This window comes from Schistocerca cancellata, unplaced genomic scaffold (assembly GCF_023864275.1).
Source record: "Schistocerca cancellata isolate TAMUIC-IGC-003103 unplaced genomic scaffold, iqSchCanc2.1 HiC_scaffold_434, whole genome shotgun sequence".
Taxonomy (NCBI): Eukaryota; Metazoa; Arthropoda; class Insecta; order Orthoptera; family Acrididae; genus Schistocerca; species Schistocerca cancellata.
Window position 1 is genome coordinate 83,026 of NW_026046451.1, and position 19,854 is coordinate 102,879.

General features: G+C 53.1%; 39 non-coding genes across 39 annotated transcripts; all 39 read right to left on the bottom strand.

Moving 5' to 3' along the window:
* Positions 1 to 380: 380 nt before the first annotated feature.
* Positions 381 to 462, bottom strand: Trnal-uag (transfer RNA leucine (anticodon UAG)). Its single transcript has one exon. It is a non-coding gene; the product is annotated as a tRNA-Leu (tRNA).
* A 439-nt stretch (positions 463 to 901) lies between these two features.
* Trnah-gug (transfer RNA histidin (anticodon GUG)) lies at positions 902 to 973 on the bottom strand. Its single transcript has one exon. It is a non-coding gene; the product is annotated as a tRNA-His (tRNA).
* A 374-nt stretch (positions 974 to 1,347) lies between these two features.
* Trnae-cuc (transfer RNA glutamic acid (anticodon CUC)) lies at positions 1,348 to 1,419 on the bottom strand. The gene has a single exon. It is a non-coding gene; the product is annotated as a tRNA-Glu (tRNA).
* A 444-nt stretch (positions 1,420 to 1,863) lies between these two features.
* On the bottom strand, positions 1,864 to 1,945 carry Trnal-uag (transfer RNA leucine (anticodon UAG)). Its single transcript has one exon. It is a non-coding gene; the product is annotated as a tRNA-Leu (tRNA).
* A 439-nt stretch (positions 1,946 to 2,384) lies between these two features.
* On the bottom strand, positions 2,385 to 2,456 carry Trnah-gug (transfer RNA histidin (anticodon GUG)). Its single transcript has one exon. It is a non-coding gene; the product is annotated as a tRNA-His (tRNA).
* Positions 2,457 to 2,820: 364 nt separating this feature from the next.
* On the bottom strand, positions 2,821 to 2,892 carry Trnae-cuc (transfer RNA glutamic acid (anticodon CUC)). Its single transcript has one exon. It is a non-coding gene; the product is annotated as a tRNA-Glu (tRNA).
* A 444-nt stretch (positions 2,893 to 3,336) lies between these two features.
* On the bottom strand, positions 3,337 to 3,418 carry Trnal-uag (transfer RNA leucine (anticodon UAG)). The gene has a single exon. It is a non-coding gene; the product is annotated as a tRNA-Leu (tRNA).
* Positions 3,419 to 3,857: 439 nt separating this feature from the next.
* Positions 3,858 to 3,929, bottom strand: Trnah-gug (transfer RNA histidin (anticodon GUG)). Its single transcript has one exon. It is a non-coding gene; the product is annotated as a tRNA-His (tRNA).
* Positions 3,930 to 4,293: 364 nt separating this feature from the next.
* On the bottom strand, positions 4,294 to 4,365 carry Trnae-cuc (transfer RNA glutamic acid (anticodon CUC)). The gene has a single exon. It is a non-coding gene; the product is annotated as a tRNA-Glu (tRNA).
* A 444-nt stretch (positions 4,366 to 4,809) lies between these two features.
* On the bottom strand, positions 4,810 to 4,891 carry Trnal-uag (transfer RNA leucine (anticodon UAG)). Its single transcript has one exon. It is a non-coding gene; the product is annotated as a tRNA-Leu (tRNA).
* Positions 4,892 to 5,330: 439 nt separating this feature from the next.
* Trnah-gug (transfer RNA histidin (anticodon GUG)) lies at positions 5,331 to 5,402 on the bottom strand. Its single transcript has one exon. It is a non-coding gene; the product is annotated as a tRNA-His (tRNA).
* A 374-nt stretch (positions 5,403 to 5,776) lies between these two features.
* Trnae-cuc (transfer RNA glutamic acid (anticodon CUC)) lies at positions 5,777 to 5,848 on the bottom strand. Its single transcript has one exon. It is a non-coding gene; the product is annotated as a tRNA-Glu (tRNA).
* A 444-nt stretch (positions 5,849 to 6,292) lies between these two features.
* On the bottom strand, positions 6,293 to 6,374 carry Trnal-uag (transfer RNA leucine (anticodon UAG)). Its single transcript has one exon. It is a non-coding gene; the product is annotated as a tRNA-Leu (tRNA).
* A 439-nt stretch (positions 6,375 to 6,813) lies between these two features.
* Trnah-gug (transfer RNA histidin (anticodon GUG)) lies at positions 6,814 to 6,885 on the bottom strand. The gene has a single exon. It is a non-coding gene; the product is annotated as a tRNA-His (tRNA).
* A 374-nt stretch (positions 6,886 to 7,259) lies between these two features.
* Trnae-cuc (transfer RNA glutamic acid (anticodon CUC)) lies at positions 7,260 to 7,331 on the bottom strand. Its single transcript has one exon. It is a non-coding gene; the product is annotated as a tRNA-Glu (tRNA).
* A 444-nt stretch (positions 7,332 to 7,775) lies between these two features.
* On the bottom strand, positions 7,776 to 7,857 carry Trnal-uag (transfer RNA leucine (anticodon UAG)). Its single transcript has one exon. It is a non-coding gene; the product is annotated as a tRNA-Leu (tRNA).
* Positions 7,858 to 8,296: 439 nt separating this feature from the next.
* Positions 8,297 to 8,368, bottom strand: Trnah-gug (transfer RNA histidin (anticodon GUG)). Its single transcript has one exon. It is a non-coding gene; the product is annotated as a tRNA-His (tRNA).
* A 374-nt stretch (positions 8,369 to 8,742) lies between these two features.
* Trnae-cuc (transfer RNA glutamic acid (anticodon CUC)) lies at positions 8,743 to 8,814 on the bottom strand. Its single transcript has one exon. It is a non-coding gene; the product is annotated as a tRNA-Glu (tRNA).
* Positions 8,815 to 9,258: 444 nt separating this feature from the next.
* On the bottom strand, positions 9,259 to 9,340 carry Trnal-uag (transfer RNA leucine (anticodon UAG)). Its single transcript has one exon. It is a non-coding gene; the product is annotated as a tRNA-Leu (tRNA).
* Positions 9,341 to 9,779: 439 nt separating this feature from the next.
* On the bottom strand, positions 9,780 to 9,851 carry Trnah-gug (transfer RNA histidin (anticodon GUG)). Its single transcript has one exon. It is a non-coding gene; the product is annotated as a tRNA-His (tRNA).
* Positions 9,852 to 10,215: 364 nt separating this feature from the next.
* On the bottom strand, positions 10,216 to 10,287 carry Trnae-cuc (transfer RNA glutamic acid (anticodon CUC)). Its single transcript has one exon. It is a non-coding gene; the product is annotated as a tRNA-Glu (tRNA).
* Positions 10,288 to 10,731: 444 nt separating this feature from the next.
* Trnal-uag (transfer RNA leucine (anticodon UAG)) lies at positions 10,732 to 10,813 on the bottom strand. The gene has a single exon. It is a non-coding gene; the product is annotated as a tRNA-Leu (tRNA).
* A 439-nt stretch (positions 10,814 to 11,252) lies between these two features.
* On the bottom strand, positions 11,253 to 11,324 carry Trnah-gug (transfer RNA histidin (anticodon GUG)). Its single transcript has one exon. It is a non-coding gene; the product is annotated as a tRNA-His (tRNA).
* A 374-nt stretch (positions 11,325 to 11,698) lies between these two features.
* On the bottom strand, positions 11,699 to 11,770 carry Trnae-cuc (transfer RNA glutamic acid (anticodon CUC)). The gene has a single exon. It is a non-coding gene; the product is annotated as a tRNA-Glu (tRNA).
* A 444-nt stretch (positions 11,771 to 12,214) lies between these two features.
* Trnal-uag (transfer RNA leucine (anticodon UAG)) lies at positions 12,215 to 12,296 on the bottom strand. The gene has a single exon. It is a non-coding gene; the product is annotated as a tRNA-Leu (tRNA).
* A 439-nt stretch (positions 12,297 to 12,735) lies between these two features.
* Trnah-gug (transfer RNA histidin (anticodon GUG)) lies at positions 12,736 to 12,807 on the bottom strand. The gene has a single exon. It is a non-coding gene; the product is annotated as a tRNA-His (tRNA).
* Positions 12,808 to 13,181: 374 nt separating this feature from the next.
* Trnae-cuc (transfer RNA glutamic acid (anticodon CUC)) lies at positions 13,182 to 13,253 on the bottom strand. Its single transcript has one exon. It is a non-coding gene; the product is annotated as a tRNA-Glu (tRNA).
* Positions 13,254 to 13,697: 444 nt separating this feature from the next.
* On the bottom strand, positions 13,698 to 13,779 carry Trnal-uag (transfer RNA leucine (anticodon UAG)). The gene has a single exon. It is a non-coding gene; the product is annotated as a tRNA-Leu (tRNA).
* Positions 13,780 to 14,218: 439 nt separating this feature from the next.
* Trnah-gug (transfer RNA histidin (anticodon GUG)) lies at positions 14,219 to 14,290 on the bottom strand. Its single transcript has one exon. It is a non-coding gene; the product is annotated as a tRNA-His (tRNA).
* Positions 14,291 to 14,654: 364 nt separating this feature from the next.
* Positions 14,655 to 14,726, bottom strand: Trnae-cuc (transfer RNA glutamic acid (anticodon CUC)). Its single transcript has one exon. It is a non-coding gene; the product is annotated as a tRNA-Glu (tRNA).
* Positions 14,727 to 15,170: 444 nt separating this feature from the next.
* On the bottom strand, positions 15,171 to 15,252 carry Trnal-uag (transfer RNA leucine (anticodon UAG)). Its single transcript has one exon. It is a non-coding gene; the product is annotated as a tRNA-Leu (tRNA).
* A 439-nt stretch (positions 15,253 to 15,691) lies between these two features.
* On the bottom strand, positions 15,692 to 15,763 carry Trnah-gug (transfer RNA histidin (anticodon GUG)). The gene has a single exon. It is a non-coding gene; the product is annotated as a tRNA-His (tRNA).
* A 374-nt stretch (positions 15,764 to 16,137) lies between these two features.
* Trnae-cuc (transfer RNA glutamic acid (anticodon CUC)) lies at positions 16,138 to 16,209 on the bottom strand. The gene has a single exon. It is a non-coding gene; the product is annotated as a tRNA-Glu (tRNA).
* Positions 16,210 to 16,653: 444 nt separating this feature from the next.
* Positions 16,654 to 16,735, bottom strand: Trnal-uag (transfer RNA leucine (anticodon UAG)). The gene has a single exon. It is a non-coding gene; the product is annotated as a tRNA-Leu (tRNA).
* A 439-nt stretch (positions 16,736 to 17,174) lies between these two features.
* Trnah-gug (transfer RNA histidin (anticodon GUG)) lies at positions 17,175 to 17,246 on the bottom strand. The gene has a single exon. It is a non-coding gene; the product is annotated as a tRNA-His (tRNA).
* Positions 17,247 to 17,620: 374 nt separating this feature from the next.
* Positions 17,621 to 17,692, bottom strand: Trnae-cuc (transfer RNA glutamic acid (anticodon CUC)). The gene has a single exon. It is a non-coding gene; the product is annotated as a tRNA-Glu (tRNA).
* Positions 17,693 to 18,136: 444 nt separating this feature from the next.
* Positions 18,137 to 18,218, bottom strand: Trnal-uag (transfer RNA leucine (anticodon UAG)). Its single transcript has one exon. It is a non-coding gene; the product is annotated as a tRNA-Leu (tRNA).
* Positions 18,219 to 18,657: 439 nt separating this feature from the next.
* On the bottom strand, positions 18,658 to 18,729 carry Trnah-gug (transfer RNA histidin (anticodon GUG)). The gene has a single exon. It is a non-coding gene; the product is annotated as a tRNA-His (tRNA).
* Positions 18,730 to 19,093: 364 nt separating this feature from the next.
* On the bottom strand, positions 19,094 to 19,165 carry Trnae-cuc (transfer RNA glutamic acid (anticodon CUC)). The gene has a single exon. It is a non-coding gene; the product is annotated as a tRNA-Glu (tRNA).
* Positions 19,166 to 19,854: the final 689 nt, after the last annotated feature.

Consider the following 19,854-nt stretch of genomic DNA (forward strand, 5'->3'; position numbering starts at 1 on the left):
AAAAATCCACTCTCGCACGCTATAGAGCGGCATGCTCTGGACGCATATCGTGGAGACGAACGCCAGCAGTGATGAGAGCAAAAGGCGCCTACAAATCCTGCCGTTGCACCACGTACTGTTCTACGACACTTCACGAAGCAGACGCTCACGCCTTGTTGTGCTGTTTCCTTTGCGGGCAATGAGTGCATGTGACTTCGATGCAGGAAACATTACACGTTTGGCAGCAGTGGGATTCGAACCCACGCCTCCGAAGAGACTTGTGCCTGAAACCAGCGCCTGAGACCGCTCGGCCACGCTACCTACGCAACACGCGCGTCACATGAGCTGCGACCTACTCCACGAGAACACACAGCAACGGCACAAAAATGAGACGCCAAAATTGGCAACGGTGGGATTCGAACCCACGCCTCAGAAGAGACTGGTGCCTAAAACCAGCGCCTTAGACCGCTCGGCCACGTTACCCTTGCAAGAGCGGCGGCAAAACGTTCCCTTTGTACTACAAAGATCACTTCGAAATGGAAGTATCTTGGCAATCGCCGTGCCATGTATTTTCACTGCTCTCCCACTGGAAGCGTCTCTTTAGGCCACCCACAACAAGAAAATGCCGTGCCCGCCATATGGTAGCGACGCCACTTGTCTGTAGCTGTCGTAGTTAAGGAGACAGCATCAAGAGACGTTTTCGTGCCGTGACCAGGTTTCGAACCTGGGCTTTCCGTAACCACTAAAGTATCGTAGCTGTACCTGTCAGGCAGAGCTAGAATGCTCCATGTAACAAACATATGTGAGCTCAAGTACAAACTGCGGCCTGCGGAACACGAGTGAAAAACCAAGAAAGCACTGTGATTTCGAGTACTCGTGCACTATCGTCAATGCAACGGCAGCAAGGAAAAACTTTCAAAATTGCCGTGACCAGGATTCGAACCTGGGTTATTGCGGCCACAACGCAATGTCCTAACCACTAGACGATCACGGCCACGGAGGCGCCCCCGAAAGCAGCTGGCTGGAATGCAAGTGTCGATACACAGCAAAGCCTAGGCCAAGGTGTACGCCACAGCAGTGGCAGACACGGTCTCCATCACATGCATACGAGCAGATGAACGTGCCTGCGCTGTCGGGACACTAACTACAGTGGTTAGCTGCATTCACCTCCGTGGCAATGTCTTGCAGTCCTCCAAGCCTCTTGACTACAGACATGTGACTCGATAACAAGTGGACAGACACAGCATCTCTCTCGCCGTCGGGTGTTGCCACGAATCATACTTAACGTGGCTTTCTGCACGCGTCAGCGTAGCGTCAGTCGAGACAAGTCGAGACAAGTCGCATAAGAGGAGCAACAAAAACGCGCATTTCTGGTACCGGGAATCGAACCCGGGACTCCTGGGTGAGAGCCAGGTATCCTAGCCACTAGACTACACCGGATTACAACGCCAGTGCTCCTCCAGCGAACGCAGCAACCACCCACGATTAACTGACGACAACTGTAAAAAATCCACTCTCGCACGCTATAGAGCGGCATGCTCTGGACGCATATCGTGGAGACGAACGCCAGCAGTGATGAGAGCAAAAGGCGCCTACAAATCCTGCCGTTGCACCACGTACTGTTCTACGACACTTCACGAAGCAGACGCTCACGCCTTGTTGTGCTGTTTCCTTTGCGGGCAATGAGTGCATGTGACTTCGATGCAGGAAACATTACACGTTTGGCAGCAGTGGGATTCGAACCCACGCCTCCGAAGAGACTTGTGCCTGAAACCAGCGCCTGAGACCGCTCGGCCACGCTACCTACGCAACACGCGCGTCACATGAGCTGCGTCCTACTCCACGAGAACACACAGCAACGGCACAAAAATGAGACGCCAAAATTGGCAACGGTGGGATTCGAACCCACGCCTCAGAAGAGACTGGTGCCTAAAACCAGCGCCTTAGACCGCTCGGCCACGTTACCCTTGCAAGAGCGGCGGCAAAACGTTTCCTTTGTACTACAAAGATCACTTCGAAATGGAAGTATCTTGGCAATCGCCGTGCCATGTATTTTCACTGCTCTCCCACTGGAAGCGTCTCTTTAGGCCACCCACAACAAGAAAATGCCGTGCCCGCCATATGGTAGCGACGCCACTTGTCTGTAGCTGTCGTAGTTAAGGAGACAGCATCAAGAGACGTTTTCGTGCCGTGACCAGGTTTCGAACCTGGGCTTTCCGTAACCACTAAAGTATCGTAGCTGTACCTGTCAGGCGGAGCTAGAATGCTCCATGTAACAAACATATGTGAGCTCAAGTACAAACTGCGGCCTGCGGAACACGAGTGAAAAACCAAGAAAGCACTGTGATTTCGAGTACTCGTGCACTATCGTCAATGCAACGGCAGCAAGGAAAAACTTTCAAAATTGCCGTGACCAGGATTCGAACCTGGGTTATTGCGGCCACAACGCAATGTCCTAACCACTAGACGATCACGGCCACGGAGGCGCCCCCGAAAGCAGCTGGCTGGAATGCAAGTGTCGATACACAGCAAAGCCTAGGCCAAGGTGTACGCCACAGCAGTGGCAGACACGGTCTCCATCACATGCATACGAGCAGATGAACGTGCCTGCGCTGTCGGGACACTAACTACAGTGGTTAGCTGCATTCACCTCCGTGGCAATGTCTTGCAGTCCTCCAAGCCTCTTGACTACAGACATGTGACTCGATAACAAGTGGACAGACACAGCATCTCTCTCGCCGTCGGGTGTTGCCACGAATCATACTTAACGTGGCTTTCTGCACGCGTCAGCGTAGCGTCAGTCGAGACAAGTCGCATAAGAGGAGCAACAAAAACGCGCATTTCCGGTACCGGGAATCGAGCCCGGGACTCCTGGGTGAGAGCCAGGTATCCTAGCCACTAGACTACACCGGATTACAACGCCAGTGCTCCTCCAGCGAACGCAGCAACCACCCACGATTAACTGACGACAACTGTAAAAAATCCACTCTCGCACGCTATAGAGCGGCATGCTCTGGACGCATATCGTGGAGACGAACGCCAGCAGTGATGAGAGCAAAAGGCGCCTACAAATCCTGCCGTTGCACCACGTACTGTTCTACGACACTTCACGAAGCAGACGCTCACGCCTTGTTGTGCTGTTTCCTTTGCGGGCAATGAGTGCATGTGACTTCGATGCAGGAAACATTACACGTTTGGCAGCAGTGGGATTCGAACCCACGCCTCCGAAGAGACTTGTGCCTGAAACCAGCGCCTGAGACCGCTCGGCCACGCTACCTACGCAACACGCGCGTCACATGAGCTGCGACCTACTCCACGAGAACACACAGCAACGGCACAAAAATGAGACGCCAAAATTGGCAACGGTGGGATTCGAACCCACGCCTCAGAAGAGACTGGTGCCTAAAACCAGCGCCTTAGACCGCTCGGCCACGTTACCCTTGCAAGAGCGGCGGCAAAACGTTCCCTTTGTACTACAAAGATCACTTCGAAATGGAAGTATCTTGGCAATCGCCGTGCCATGTATTTTCACTGCTCTCCCACTGGAAGCGTCTCTTTAGGCCACCCACAACAAGAAAATGCCGTGCCCGCCATATGGTAGCGACGCCACTTGTCTGTAGCTGTCGTAGTTAAGGAGACAGCATCAAGAGACGTTTTCGTGCCGTGACCAGGTTTCGAACCTGGGCTTTCCGTAACCACTAAAGTATCGTAGCTGTACCTGTCAGGCGGAGCTAGAATGCTCCATGTAACAAACATATGTGAGCTCAAGTACAAACTGCGGCCTGCGGAACACGAGTGAAAAACCAAGAAAGCACTGTGATTTCGAGTACTCGTGCACTATCGTCAATGCAACGGCAGCAAGGAAAAACTTTCAAAATTGCCGTGACCAGGATTCGAACCTGGGTTATTGCGGCCACAACGCAATGTCCTAACCACTAGACGATCACGGCCACGGAGGCGCCCCCGAAAGCAGCTGGCTGGAATGCAAGTGTCGATACACAGCAAAGCCTAGGCCAAGGTGTACGCCACAGCAGTGGCAGACACGGTCTCCATCACATGCATACGAGCAGATGAACGTGCCTGCGCTGTCGGGACACTAACTACAGTGGTTAGCTGCATTCACCTCCGTGGCAATGTCTTGCAGTCCTCCAAGCCTCTTGACTACAGACATGTGACTCGATAACAAGTGGACAGACACAGCATCTCTCTCGCCGTCGGGTGTTGCCACGAATCATACTTAACGTGGCTTTCTGCACGCGTCAGCGTAGCGTCAGTCGAGACAAGTCGCATAAGAGGAGCAACAAAAACGCGCATTTCCGGTACCGGGAATCGAGCCCGGGACTCCTGGGTGAGAGCCAGGTATCCTAGCCACTAGACTACACCGGATTACAACGCCAGTGCTCCTCCAGCGAACGCAGCAACCACCCACGATTAACTGACGACAACTGTAAAAAATCCACTCTCGCACGCTATAGAGCGGCATGCTCTGGACGCATATCGTGGAGACGAACGCCAGCAGTGATGAGAGCAAAAGGCGCCTACAAATCCTGCCGTTGCACCACTTACTGTTCTACGACACTTCACGAAGCAGACGCTCACGCCTTGTTGTGCTGTTTCCTTTGCGGGCAATGAGTGCATGTGACTTCGATGCAGGAAACATTACACGTTTGGCAGCAGTGGGATTCGAACCCACGCCTCCGAAGAGACTTGTGCCTGAAACCAGCGCCTGAGACCGCTCGGCCACGCTACCTACGCAACACGCGCGTCACATGAGCTGCGACCTACTCCACGAGAACACACAGCAACGGCACAAAAATGAGACGCCAAAATTGGCAACGGTGGGATTCGAACCCACGCCTCAGAAGAGACTGGTGCCTAAAACCAGCGCCTTAGACCGCTCGGCCACGTTACCCTTGCAAGAGCGGCGGCAAAACGTTCCCTTTGTACTACAAAGATCACTTCGAAATGGAAGTATCTTGGCAATCGCCGTGCCATGTATTTTCACTGCTCTCCCACTGGAAGCGTCTCTTTAGGCCACCCACAACAAGAAAATGCCGTGCCCGCCATATGGTAGCGACGCCACTTGTCTGTAGCTGTCGTAGTTAAGGAGACAGCATCAAGAGACGTTTTCGTGCCGTGACCAGGTTTCGAACCTGGGCTTTCCGTAACCACTAAAGTATCGTAGCTGTACCTGTCAGGCGGAGCTAGAATGCTCCATGTAACAAACATATGTGAGCTCAAGTACAAACTGCGGCCTGCGGAACACGAGTGAAAAACCAAGAAAGCACTGTGATTTCGAGTACTCGTGCACTATCGTCAATGCAACGGCAGCAAGGAAAAACTTTCAAAATTGCCGTGACCAGGATTCGAACCTGGGTTATTGCGGCCACAACGCAATGTCCTAACCACTAGACGATCACGGCCACGGAGGCGCCCCCGAAAGCAGCTGGCTGGAATGCAAGTGTCGATACACAGCAAAGCCTAGGCCAAGGTGTACGCCACAGCAGTGGCAGACACGGTCTCCATCACATGCATACGAGCAGATGAACGTGCCTGCGCTGTCGGGACACTAACTACAGTGGTTAGCTGCATTCACCTCCGTGGCAATGTCTTGCAGTCCTCCAAGCCTCTTGACTACAGACATGTGACTCGATAACAAGTGGACAGACACAGCATCTCTCTCGCCGTCGGGTGTTGCCACGAATCATACTTAACGTGGCTTTCTGCACGCGTCAGCGTAGCGTCAGTCGAGCAAAGTCGAGACAAGTCGCATAAGAGGAGCAACAAAAACGCGCATTTCCGGTACCGGGAATCGAACCCGGGCCTCCTGGGTGAGAGCCAGGTATCCTAGCCACTAGACTACACCGGATTACAACGCCAGTGCTCCTCCAGCGAACGCAGCAACCACCCACGATTAACTGACGACAACTGTAAAAAATCCACTCTCGCACGCTATAGAGCGGCATGCTCTGGACGCATATCGTGGAGACGAACGCCAGCAGTGATGAGAGCAAAAGGCGCCTACAAATCCTGCCGTTGCACCACGTACTGTTCTACGACACTTCACGAAGCAGACGCTCACGCCTTGTTGTGCTGTTTCCTTTGCGGGCAATGAGTGCATGTGACTTCGATGCAGGAAACATTACACGTTTGGCAGCAGTGGGATTCGAACCCACGCCTCCGAAGAGACTTGTGCCTGAAACCAGCGCCTGAGACCGCTCGGCCACGCTACCTACGCAACACGCGCGTCACATGAGCTGCGACCTACTCCACGAGAACACACAGCAACGGCACAAAAATGAGACGCCAAAATTGGCAACGGTGGGATTCGAACCCACGCCTCAGAAGAGACTGGTGCCTAAAACCAGCGCCTTAGACCGCTCGGCCACGTTACCCTTGCAAGAGCGGCGGCAAAACGTTCCCTTTGTACTACAAAGATCACTTCGAAATGGAAGTATCTTGGCAATCGCCGTGCCATGTATTTTCACTGCTCTCCCACTGGAAGCGTCTCTTTAGGCCACCCACAACAAGAAAATGCCGTGCCCGCCATATGGTAGCGACGCCACTTGTCTGTAGCTGTCGTAGTTAAGGAGACAGCATCAAGAGACGTTTTCGTGCCGTGACCAGGTTTCGAACCTGGGCTTTCCGTAACCACTAAAGTATCGTAGCTGTACCTGTCAGGCGGAGCTAGAATGCTCCATGTAACAAACATATGTGAGCTCAAGTACAAACTGCGGCCTGCGGAACACGAGTGAAAAACCAAGAAAGCACTGTGATTTCGAGTACTCGTGCACTATCGTCAATGCAACGGCAGCAAGGAAAAACTTTCAAAATTGCCGTGACCAGGATTCGAACCTGGGTTATTGCGGCCACAACGCAATGTCCTAACCACTAGACGATCACGGCCACGGAGGCGCCCCCGAAAGCAGCTGGCTGGAATGCAAGTGTCGATACACAGCAAAGCCTAGGCCAAGGTGTACGCCACAGCAGTGGCAGACACGGTCTCCATCACATGCATACGAGCAGATGAACGTGCCTGCGCTGTCGGGACACTAACTACAGTGGTTAGCTGCATTCACCTCCGTGGCAATGTCTTGCAGTCCTCCAAGCCTCTTGACTACAGACATGTGACTCGATAACAAGTGGACAGACACAGCATCTCTCTCGCCGTCGGGTGTTGCCACGAATCATACTTAACGTGGCTTTCTGCACGCGTCAGCGTAGCGTCAGTCGAGCAAAGTCGAGACAAGTCGCATAAGAGGAGCAACAAAAACGCGCATTTCCGGTACCGGGAATCGAACCCGGGCCTCCTGGGTGAGAGCCAGGTATCCTAGCCACTAGACTACACCGGATTACAACGCCAGTGCTCCTCCAGCGAACGCAGCAACCACCCACGATTAACTGACGACAACTGTAAAAAATCCACTCTCGCACGCTATAGAGCGGCATGCTCTGGACGCATATCGTGGAGACGAACGCCAGCAGTGATGAGAGCAAAAGGCGCCTACAAATCCTGCCGTTGCACCACGTACTGTTCTACGACACTTCACGAAGCAGACGCTCACGCCTTGTTGTGCTGTTTCCTTTGCGGGCAATGAGTGCATGTGACTTCGATGCAGGAAACATTACACGTTTGGCAGCAGTGGGATTCGAACCCACGCCTCCGAAGAGACTTGTGCCTGAAACCAGCGCCTGAGACCGCTCGGCCACGCTACCTACGCAACACGCGCGTCACATGAGCTGCGTCCTACTCCACGAGAACACACAGCAACGGCACAAAAATGAGACGCCAAAATTGGCAACGGTGGGATTCGAACCCACGCCTCAGAAGAGACTGGTGCCTAAAACCAGCGCCTTAGACCGCTCGGCCACGTTACCCTTGCAAGAGCGGCGGCAAAACGTTTCCTTTGTACTACAAAGATCACTTCGAAATGGAAGTATCTTGGCAATCGCCGTGCCATGTATTTTCACTGCTCTCCCACTGGAAGCGTCTCTTTAGGCCACCCACAACAAGAAAATGCCGTGCCCGCCATATGGTAGCGACGCCACTTGTCTGTAGCTGTCGTAGTTAAGGAGACAGCATCAAGAGACGTTTTCGTGCCGTGACCAGGTTTCAAACCTGGGCTTTCCGTAACCACTAAAGTATCGTAGCTGTACCTGTCAGGCGGAGCTAGAATGCTCCATGTAACAAACATATGTGAGCTCAAGTACAAACTGCGGCCTGCGGAACACGAGTGAAAAACCAAGAAAGCACTGTGATTTCGAGTACTCGTGCACTATCGTCAATGCAACGGCAGCAAGGAAAATCTTTCAAAATTGCCGTGACCAGGATTCGAACCTGGGTTATTGCGGCCACAACGCAATGTCCTAACCACTAGACGATCACGGCCACGGAGGCGCCCCCGAAAGCAGCTGGCTGGAATGCAAGTGTCGATACACAGCAAAGCCTAGGCCAAGGTGTACGCCACAGCAGTGGCAGACACGGTCTCCATCACATGCATACGAGCAGATGAACGTGCCTGCGCTGTCGGGACACTAACTACAGTGGTTAGCTGCATTCACCTCCGTGGCAATGTCTTGCAGTCCTCCAAGCCTCTTGACTACAGACATGTGACTCGATAACAAGTGGACAGACACAGCATCTCTCTCGCCGTCGGGTGTTGCCACGAATCATACTTAACGTGGCTTTCTGCACGCGTCAGCGTAGCGTCAGTCGAGCAAAGTCGAGACAAGTCGCATAAGAGGAGCAACAAAAACGCGCATTTCCGGTACCGGGAATCGAACCCGGGACTCCTGGGTGAGAGCCAGGTATCCTAGCCACTAGACTACACCGGATTACAACGCCAGTGCTCCTCCAGCGAACGCAGCAACCACCCACGATTAACTGACGACAACTGTAAAAAATCCACTCTCGCACGCTATAGAGCGGCATGCTCTGGACGCATATCGTGGAGACGAACGCCAGCAGTGATGAGAGCAAAAGGCGCCTACAAATCCTGCCGTTGCACCACGTACTGTTCTACGACACTTCACGAAGCAGACGCTCACGCCTTGTTGTGCTGTTTCCTTTGCGGGCAATGAGTGCATGTGACTTCGATGCAGGAAACATTACACGTTTGGCAGCAGTGGGATTCGAACCCACGCCTCCGAAGAGACTTGTGCCTGAAACCAGCGCCTGAGACCGCTCGGCCACGCTACCTACGCAACACGCGCGTCACATGAGCTGCGTCCTACTCCACGAGAACACACAGCAACGGCACAAAAATGAGACGCCAAAATTGGCAACGGTGGGATTCGAACCCACGCCTCAGAAGAGACTGGTGCCTAAAACCAGCGCCTTAGACCGCTCGGCCACGTTACCCTTGCAAGAGCGGCGGCAAAACGTTTCCTTTGTACTACAAAGATCACTTCGAAATGGAAGTATCTTGGCAATCGCCGTGCCATGTATTTTCACTGCTCTCCCACTGGAAGCGTCTCTTTAGGCCACCCACAACAAGAAAATGCCGTGCCCGCCATATGGTAGCGACGCCACTTGTCTGTAGCTGTCGTAGTTAAGGAGACAGCATCAAGAGACGTTTTCGTGCCGTGACCAGGTTTCGAACCTGGGCTTTCCGTAACCACTAAAGTATCGTAGCTGTACCTGTCAGGCGGAGCTAGAATGCTCCATGTAACAAACATATGTGAGCTCAAGTACAAACTGCGGCCTGCGGAACACGAGTGAAAAACCAAGAAAGCACTGTGATTTCGAGTACTCGTGCACTATCGTCAATGCAACGGCAGCAAGGAAAAACTTTCAAAATTGCCGTGACCAGGATTCGAACCTGGGTTATTGCGGCCACAACGCAATGTCCTAACCACTAGACGATCACGGCCACGGAGGCGCCCCCGAAAGCAGCTGGCTGGAATGCAAGTGTCGATACACAGCAAAGCCTAGGCCAAGGTGTACGCCACAGCAGTGGCAGACACGGTCTCCATCACATGCATACGAGCAGATGAACGTGCCTGCGCTGTCGGGACACTAACTACAGTGGTTAGCTGCATTCACCTCCGTGGCAATGTCTTGCAGTCCTCCAAGCCTCTTGACTACAGACATGTGACTCGATAACAAGTGGACAGACACAGCATCTCTCTCGCCGTCGGGTGTTGCCACGAATCATACTTAACGTGGCTTTCTGCACGCGTCAGCGTAGCGTCAGTCGAGACAAGTCGCATAAGAGGAGCAACAAAAACGCGCATTTCCGGTACCGGGAATCGAACCCGGGACTCCTGGGTGAGAGCCAGGTATCCTAGCCACTAGACTACACCGGATTACAACGCCAGTGCTCCTCCAGCGAACGCAGCAACCACCCACGATTAACTGACGACAACTGTAAAAAATCCACTCTCGCACGCTATAGAGCGGCATGCTCTGGACGCATATCGTGGAGACGAACGCCAGCAGTGATGAGAGCAAAAGGCGCCTACAAATCCTGCCGTTGCACCACGTACTGTTCTACGACACTTCACGAAGCAGACGCTCACGCCTTGTTGTGCTGTTTCCTTTGCGGGCAATGAGTGCATGTGACTTCGATGCAGGAAACATTACACGTTTGGCAGCAGTGGGATTCGAACCCACGCCTCCGAAGAGACTTGTGCCTGAAACCAGCGCCTGAGACCGCTCGGCCACGCTACCTACGCAACACGCGCGTCACATGAGCTGCGACCTACTCCACGAGAACACACAGCAACGGCACAAAAATGAGACGCCAAAATTGGCAACGGTGGGATTCGAACCCACGCCTCAGAAGAGACTGGTGCCTAAAACCAGCGCCTTAGACCGCTCGGCCACGTTACCCTTGCAAGAGCGGCGGCAAAACGTTCCCTTTGTACTACAAAGATCACTTCGAAATGGAAGTATCTTGGCAATCGCCGTGCCATGTATTTTCACTGCTCTCCCACTGGAAGCGTCTCTTTAGGCCACCCACAACAAGAAAATGCCGTGCCCGCCATATGGTAGCGACGCCACTTGTCTGTAGCTGTCGTAGTTAAGGAGACAGCATCAAGAGACGTTTTCGTGCCGTGACCAGGTTTCGAACCTGGGCTTTCCGTAACCACTAAAGTATCGTAGCTGTACCTGTCAGGCGGAGCTAGAATGCTCCATGTAACAAACATATGTGAGCTCAAGTACAAACTGCGGCCTGCGGAACACGAGTGAAAAACCAAGAAAGCACTGTGATTTCGAGTACTCGTGCACTATCGTCAATGCAACGGCAGCAAGGAAAAACTTTCAAAATTGCCGTGACCAGGATTCGAACCTGGGTTATTGCGGCCACAACGCAATGTCCTAACCACTAGACGATCACGGCCACGGAGGCGCCCCCGAAAGCAGCTGGCTGGAATGCAAGTGTCGATACACAGCAAAGCCTAGGCCAAGGTGTACGCCACAGCAGTGGCAGACACGGTCTCCATCACATGCATACGAGCAGATGAACGTGCCTGCGCTGTCGGGACACTAACTACAGTGGTTAGCTGCATTCACCTCCGTGGCAATGTCTTGCAGTCCTCCAAGCCTCTTGACTACAGACATGTGACTCGATAACAAGTGGACAGACACAGCATCTCTCTCGCCGTCGGGTGTTGCCACGAATCATACTTAACGTGGCTTTCTGCACGCGTCAGCGTAGCGTCAGTCGAGCAAAGTCGAGACAAGTCGCATAAGAGGAGCAACAAAAACGCGCATTTCCGGTACCGGGAATCGAACCCGGGCCTCCTGGGTGAGAGCCAGGTATCCTAGCCACTAGACTACACCGGATTACAACGCCAGTGCTCCTCCAGCGAACGCAGCAACCACCCACGATTAACTGACGACAACTGTAAAAAATCCACTCTCGCACGCTATAGAGCGGCATGCTCTGGACGCATATCGTGGAGACGAACGCCAGCAGTGATGAGAGCAAAAGGCGCCTACAAATCCTGCCGTTGCACCACGTACTGTTCTACGACACTTCACGAAGCAGACGCTCACGCCTTGTTGTGCTGTTTCCTTTGCGGGCAATGAGTGCATGTGACTTCGATGCAGGAAACATTACACGTTTGGCAGCAGTGGGATTCGAACCCACGCCTCCGAAGAGACTTGTGCCTGAAACCAGCGCCTGAGACCGCTCGGCCACGCTACCTACGCAACACGCGCGTCACATGAGCTGCGTCCTACTCCACGAGAACACACAGCAACGGCACAAAAATGAGACGCCAAAATTGGCAACGGTGGGATTCGAACCCACGCCTCAGAAGAGACTGGTGCCTAAAACCAGCGCCTTAGACCGCTCGGCCACGTTACCCTTGCAAGAGCGGCGGCAAAACGTTTCCTTTGTACTACAAAGATCACTTCGAAATGGAAGTATCTTGGCAATCGCCGTGCCATGTATTTTCACTGCTCTCCCACTGGAAGCGTCTCTTTAGGCCACCCACAACAAGAAAATGCCGTGCCCGCCATATGGTAGCGACGCCACTTGTCTGTAGCTGTCGTAGTTAAGGAGACAGCATCAAGAGACGTTTTCGTGCCGTGACCAGGTTTCGAACCTGGGCTTTCCGTAACCACTAAAGTATCGTAGCTGTACCTGTCAGGCGGAGCTAGAATGCTCCATGTAACAAACATATGTGAGCTCAAGTACAAACTGCGGCCTGCGGAACACGAGTGAAAAACCAAGAAAGCACTGTGATTTCGAGTACTCGTGCACTATCGTCAATGCAACGGCAGCAAGGAAAAACTTTCAAAATTGCCGTGACCAGGATTCGAACCTGGGTTATTGCGGCCACAACGCAATGTCCTAACCACTAGACGATCACGGCCACGGAGGCGCCCCCGAAAGCAGCTGGCTGGAATGCAAGTGTCGATACACAGCAAAGCCTAGGCCAAGGTGTACGCCACAGCAGTGGCAGACACGGTCTCCATCACATGCATACGAGCAGATGAACGTGCCTGCGCTGTCGGGACACTAACTACAGTGGTTAGCTGCATTCACCTCCGTGGCAATGTCTTGCAGTCCTCCAAGCCTCTTGACTACAGACATGTGACTCGATAACAAGTGGACAGACACAGCATCTCTCTCGCCGTCGGGTGTTGCCACGAATCATACTTAACGTGGCTTTCTGCACGCGTCAGCGTAGCGTCAGTCGAGACAAGTCGAGACAAGTCGCATAAGACGAGCAACAAAAACGCGCATTTCTGGTACCGGGAATCGAACCCGGGACTCCTGGGTGAGAGCCAGGTATCCTAGCCACTAGACTACACCGGATTACAACGCCAGTGCTCCTCCAGCGAACGCAGCAACCACCCACGATTAACTGACGACAACTGTAAAAAATCCACTCTCGCACGCTATAGAGCGGCATGCTCTGGACGCATATCGTGGAGACGAACGCCAGCAGTGATGAGAGCAAAAGGCGCCTACAAATCCTGCCGTTGCACCACGTACTGTTCTACGACACTTCACGAAGCAGACGCTCACGCCTTGTTGTGCTGTTTCCTTTGCGGGCAATGAGTGCATGTGACTTCGATGCAGGAAACATTACACGTTTGGCAGCAGTGGGATTCGAACCCACGCCTCCGAAGAGACTTGTGCCTGAAACCAGCGCCTGAGACCGCTCGGCCACGCTACCTACGCAACACGCGCGTCACATGAGCTGCGTCCTACTCCACGAGAACACACAGCAACGGCACAAAAATGAGACGCCAAAATTGGCAACGGTGGGATTCGAACCCACGCCTCCGAAGAGACTGGTGCCTAAAACCAGCGCCTTAGACCGCTCGGCCACGTTACCCTTGCAAGAGCGGCGGCAAAACGTTCCCTTTGTACTACAAAGATCACTTCGAAATGGAAGTATCTTGGCAATCGCCGTGCCATGTATTTTCACTGCTCTCCCACTGGAAGCGTCTCTTTAGGCCACCCACAACAAGAAAATGCCGTGCCCGCCATATGGTAGCGACGCCACTTGTCTGTAGCTGTCGTAGTTAAGGAGACAGCATCAAGAGACGTTTTCGTGCCGTGACCAGGTTTCGAACCTGGGCTTTCCGTAACCACTAAAGTATCGTAGCTGTACCTGTCAGGCGGAGCTAGAATGCTCCATGTAACAAACATATGTGAGCTCAAGTACAAACTGCGGCCTGCGGAACACGAGTGAAAAACCAAGAAAGCACTGTGATTTCGAGTACTCGTGCACTATCGTCAATGCAACGGCAGCAAGGAAAAACTTTCAAAATTGCCGTGACCAGGATTCGAACCTGGGTTATTGCGGCCACAACGCAATGTCCTAACCACTAGACGATCACGGCCACGGAGGCGCCCCCGAAAGCAGCTGGCTGGAATGCAAGTGTCGATACACAGCAAAGCCTAGGCCAAGGTGTACGCCACAGCAGTGGCAGACACGGTCTCCATCACATGCATACGAGCAGATGAACGTGCCTGCGCTGTCGGGACACTAACTACAGTGGTTAGCTGCATTCACCTCCGTGGCAATGTCTTGCAGTCCTCCAAGCCTCTTGACTACAGACATGTGACTCGATAACAAGTGGACAGACACAGCATCTCTCTCGCCGTCGGGTGTTGCCACGAATCATACTTAACGTGGCTTTCTGCACGCGTCAGCGTAGCGTCAGTCGAGACAAGTCGCATAAGAGGAGCAACAAAAACGCGCATTTCCGGTACCGGGAATCGAACCCGGGACTCCTGGGTGAGAGCCAGGTATCCTAGCCACTAGACTACACCGGATTACAACGCCAGTGCTCCTCCAGCGAACGCAGCAACCACCCACGATTAACTGACGACAACTGTAAAAAATCCACTCTCGCACGCTATAGAGCGGCATGCTCTGGACGCATATCGTGGAGACGAACGCCAGCAGTGATGAGAGCAAAAGGCGCCTACAAATCCTGCCGTTGCACCACGTACTGTTCTACGACACTTCACGAAGCAGACGCTCACGCCTTGTTGTGCTGTTTCCTTTGCGGGCAATGAGTGCATGTGACTTCGATGCAGGAAACATTACACGTTTGGCAGCAGTGGGATTCGAACCCACGCCTCCGAAGAGACTTGTGCCTGAAACCAGCGCCTGAGACCGCTCGGCCACGCTACCTACGCAACACGCGCGTCACATGAGCTGCGACCTACTCCACGAGAACACACAGCAACGGCACAAAAATGAGACGCCAAAATTGGCAACGGTGGGATTCGAACCCACGCCTCAGAAGAGACTGGTGCCTAAAACCAGCGCCTTAGACCGCTCGGCCACGTTACCCTTGCAAGAGCGGCGGCAAAACGTTCCCTTTGTACTACAAAGATCACTTCGAAATGGAAGTATCTTGGCAATCGCCGTGCCATGTATTTTCACTGCTCTCCCACTGGAAGCGTCTCTTTAGGCCACCCACAACAAGAAAATGCCGTGCCCGCCATATGGTAGCGACGCCACTTGTCTGTAGCTGTCGTAGTTAAGGAGACAGCATCAAGAGACGTTTTCGTGCCGTGACCAGGTTTCGAACCTGGGCTTTCCGTAACCACTAAAGTATCGTAGCTGTACCTGTCAGGCGGAGCTAGAATGCTCCATGTAACAAACATATGTGAGCTCAAGTACAAACTGCGGCCTGCGGAACACGAGTGAAAAACCAAGAAAGCACTGTGATTTCGAGTACTCGTGCACTATCGTCAATGCAACGGCAGCAAGGAAAAACTTTCAAAATTGCCGTGACCAGGATTCGAACCTGGGTTATTGCGGCCACAACGCAATGTCCTAACCACTAGACGATCACGGCCACGGAGGCGCCCCCGAAAGCAGCTGGCTGGAATGCAAGTGTCGATACACAGCAAAGCCTAGGCCAAGGTGTACGCCACAGCAGTGGCAGACACGGTCTCCATCACATGCATACGAGCAGATGAACGTGCCTGCGCTGTCGGGACACTAACTACAGTGGTTAGCTGCATTCACCTCCGTGGCAATGTCTTGCAGTCCTCCAAGCCTCTTGACTACAGACATGTGACTCGATAACAAGTGGACAGACACAGCATCTCTCTCGCCGTCGGGTGTTGCCACGAATCATACTTAACGTGGCTTTCTGCACGCGTCAGCGTAGCGTCAGTCGAGCAAAGTCGAGACAAGTCGCATAAGAGGAGCAACAAAAACGCGCATTTCCGGTACCGGGAATCGAACCCGGGCCTCCTGGGTGAGAGCCAGGTATCCTAGCCACTAGACTACACCGGATTACAACGCCAGTGCTCCTCCAGCGAACGCAGCAACCACCCACGATTAACTGACGACAACTGTAAAAAATCCACTCTCGCACGCTATAGAGCGGCATGCTCTGGACGCATATCGTGGAGACGAACGCCAGCAGTGATGAGAGCAAAAGGCGCCTACAAATCCTGCCGTTGCACCACGTACTGTTCTACGACACTTCACGAAGCAGACGCTCACGCCTTGTTGTGCTGTTTCCTTTGCGGGCAATGAGTGCATGTGACTTCGATGCAGGAAACATTACACGTTTGGCAGCAGTGGGATTCGAACCCACGCCTCCGAAGAGACTTGTGCCTGAAACCAGCGCCTGAGACCGCTCGGCCACGCTACCTACGCAACACGCGCGTCACATGAGCTGCGTCCTACTCCACGAGAACACACAGCAACGGCACAAAAATGAGACGCCAAAATTGGCAACGGTGGGATTCGAACCCACGCCTCAGAAGAGACTGGTGCCTAAAACCAGCGCCTTAGACCGCTCGGCCACGTTACCCTTGCAAGAGCGGCGGCAAAACGTTTCCTTTGTACTACAAAGATCACTTCGAAATGGAAGTATCTTGGCAATCGCCGTGCCATGTATTTTCACTGCTCTCCCACTGGAAGCGTCTCTTTAGGCCACCCACAACAAGAAAATGCCGTGCCCGCCATATGGTAGCGACGCCACTTGTCTGTAGCTGTCGTAGTTAAGGAGACAGCATCAAGAGACGTTTTCGTGCCGTGACCAGGTTTCGAACCTGGGCTTTCCGTAACCACTAAAGTATCGTAGCTGTACCTGTCAGGCGGAGCTAGAATGCTCCATGTAACAAACATATGTGAGCTCAAGTACAAACTGCGGCCTGCGGAACACGAGTGAAAAACCAAGAAAGCACTGTGATTTCGAGTACTCGTGCACTATCGTCAATGCAACGGCAGCAAGGAAAAACTTTCAAAATTGCCGTGACCAGGATTCGAACCTGGGTTATTGCGGCCACAACGCAATGTCCTAACCACTAGACGATCACGGCCACGGAGGCGCCCCCGAAAGCAGCTGGCTGGAATGCAAGTGTCGATACACAGCAAAGCCTAGGCCAAGGTGTACGCCACAGCAGTGGCAGACACGGTCTCCATCACATGCATACGAGCAGATGAACGTGCCTGCGCTGTCGGGACACTAACTACAGTGGTTAGCTGCATTCACCTCCGTGGCAATGTCTTGCAGTCCTCCAAGCCTCTTGACTACAGACATGTGACTCGATAACAAGTGGACAGACACAGCATCTCTCTCGCCGTCGGGTGTTGCCACGAATCATACTTAACGTGGCTTTCTGCACGCGTCAGCGTAGCGTCAGTCGAGACAAGTCGAGACAAGTCGCATAAGACGAGCAACAAAAACGCGCATTTCTGGTACCGGGAATCGAACCCGGGACTCCTGGGTGAGAGCCAGGTATCCTAGCCACTAGACTACACCGGATTACAACGCCAGTGCTCCTCCAGCGAACGCAGCAACCACCCACGATTAACTGACGACAACTGTAAAAAATCCACTCTCGCACGCTATAGAGCGGCATGCTCTGGACGCATATCGTGGAGACGAACGCCAGCAGTGATGAGAGCAAAAGGCGCCTACAAATCCTGCCGTTGCACCACGTACTGTTCTACGACACTTCACGAAGCAGACGCTCACGCCTTGTTGTGCTGTTTCCTTTGCGGGCAATGAGTGCATGTGACTTCGATGCAGGAAACATTACACGTTTGGCAGCAGTGGGATTCGAACCCACGCCTCCGAAGAGACTTGTGCCTGAAACCAGCGCCTGAGACCGCTCGGCCACGCTACCTACGCAACACGCGCGTCACATGAGCTGCGTCCTACTCCACGAGAACACACAGCAACGGCACAAAAATGAGACGCCAAAATTGGCAACGGTGGGATTCGAACCCACGCCTCAGAAGAGACTGGTGCCTAAAACCAGCGCCTTAGACCGCTCGGCCACGTTACCCTTGCAAGAGCGGCGGCAAAACGTTTCCTTTGTACTACAAAGATCACTTCGAAATGGAAGTATCTTGGCAATCGCCGTGCCATGTATTTTCACTGCTCTCCCACTGGAAGCGTCTCTTTAGGCCACCCACAACAAGAAAATGCCGTGCCCGCCATATGGTAGCGACGCCACTTGTCTGTAGCTGTCGTAGTTAAGGAGACAGCATCAAGAGACGTTTTCGTGCCGTGACCAGGTTTCGAACCTGGGCTTTCCGTAACCACTAAAGTATCGTAGCTGTACCTGTCAGGCGGAGCTAGAATGCTCCATGTAACAAACATATGTGAGCTCAAGTACAAACTGCGGCCTGCGGAACACGAGTGAAAAACCAAGAAAGCACTGTGATTTCGAGTACTCGTGCACTATCGTCAATGCAACGGCAGCAAGGAAAAACTTTCAAAATTGCCGTGACCAGGATTCGAACCTGGGTTATTGCGGCCACAACGCAATGTCCTAACCACTAGACGATCACGGCCACGGAGGCGCCCCCGAAAGCAGCTGGCTGGAATGCAAGTGTCGATACACAGCAAAGCCTAGGCCAAGGTGTACGCCACAGCAGTGGCAGACACGGTCTCCATCACATGCATACGAGCAGATGAACGTGCCTGCGCTGTCGGGACACTAACTACAGTGGTTAGCTGCATTCACCTCCGTGGCAATGTCTTGCAGTCCTCCAAGCCTCTTGACTACAGACATGTGACTCGATAACAAGTGGACAGACACAGCATCTCTCTCGCCGTCGGGTGTTGCCACGAATCATACTTAACGTGGCTTTCTGCACGCGTCAGCGTAGCGTCAGTCGAGACAAGTCGCATAAGAGGAGCAACAAAAACGCGCATTTCCGGTACCGGGAATCGAACCCGGGCCTCCTGGGTGAGAGCCAGGTATCCTAGCCACTAGACTACACCGGATTACAACGCCAGTGCTCCTCCAGCGAACGCAGCAACCACCCACGATTAACTGACGACAACTGTAAAAAATCCACTCTCGCACGCTATAGAGCGGCATGCTCTGGACGCATATCGTGGAGACGAACGCCAGCAGTGATGAGAGCAAAAGGCGCCTACAAATCCTGCCGTTGCACCACGTACTGTTCTACGACACTTCACGAAGCAGACGCTCACGCCTTGTTGTGCTGTTTCCTTTGCGGGCAATGAGTGCATGTGACTTCGATGCAGGAAACATTACACGTTTGGCAGCAGTGGGATTCGAACCCACGCCTCCGAAGAGACTTGTGCCTGAAACCAGCGCCTGAGACCGCTCGGCCACGCTACCTACGCAACACGCGCGTCACATGAGCTGCGTCCTACTCCACGAGAACACACAGCAACGGCACAAAAATGAGACGCCAAAATTGGCAACTTTTTTTTTCTTTTTTTTTTTCTTTTTTTTTTTTTTTTTTTCGGGCCTCCCAACTCCCCTTATAGCCCGGCCTTGCGCTCTCCAAATACGCCTTCTTCGGCGAGCTTCTTTAGCTATAAAATGAAACGGTGCTTCTTGCAAACAGAAAAGACGAATTGTCGCACTGTCCATGCAGTTGAAAATCGTAAACTTCTCGGTATGATTCCTCGAACGTCGACTTCCTGTGAAAGACGTTGAT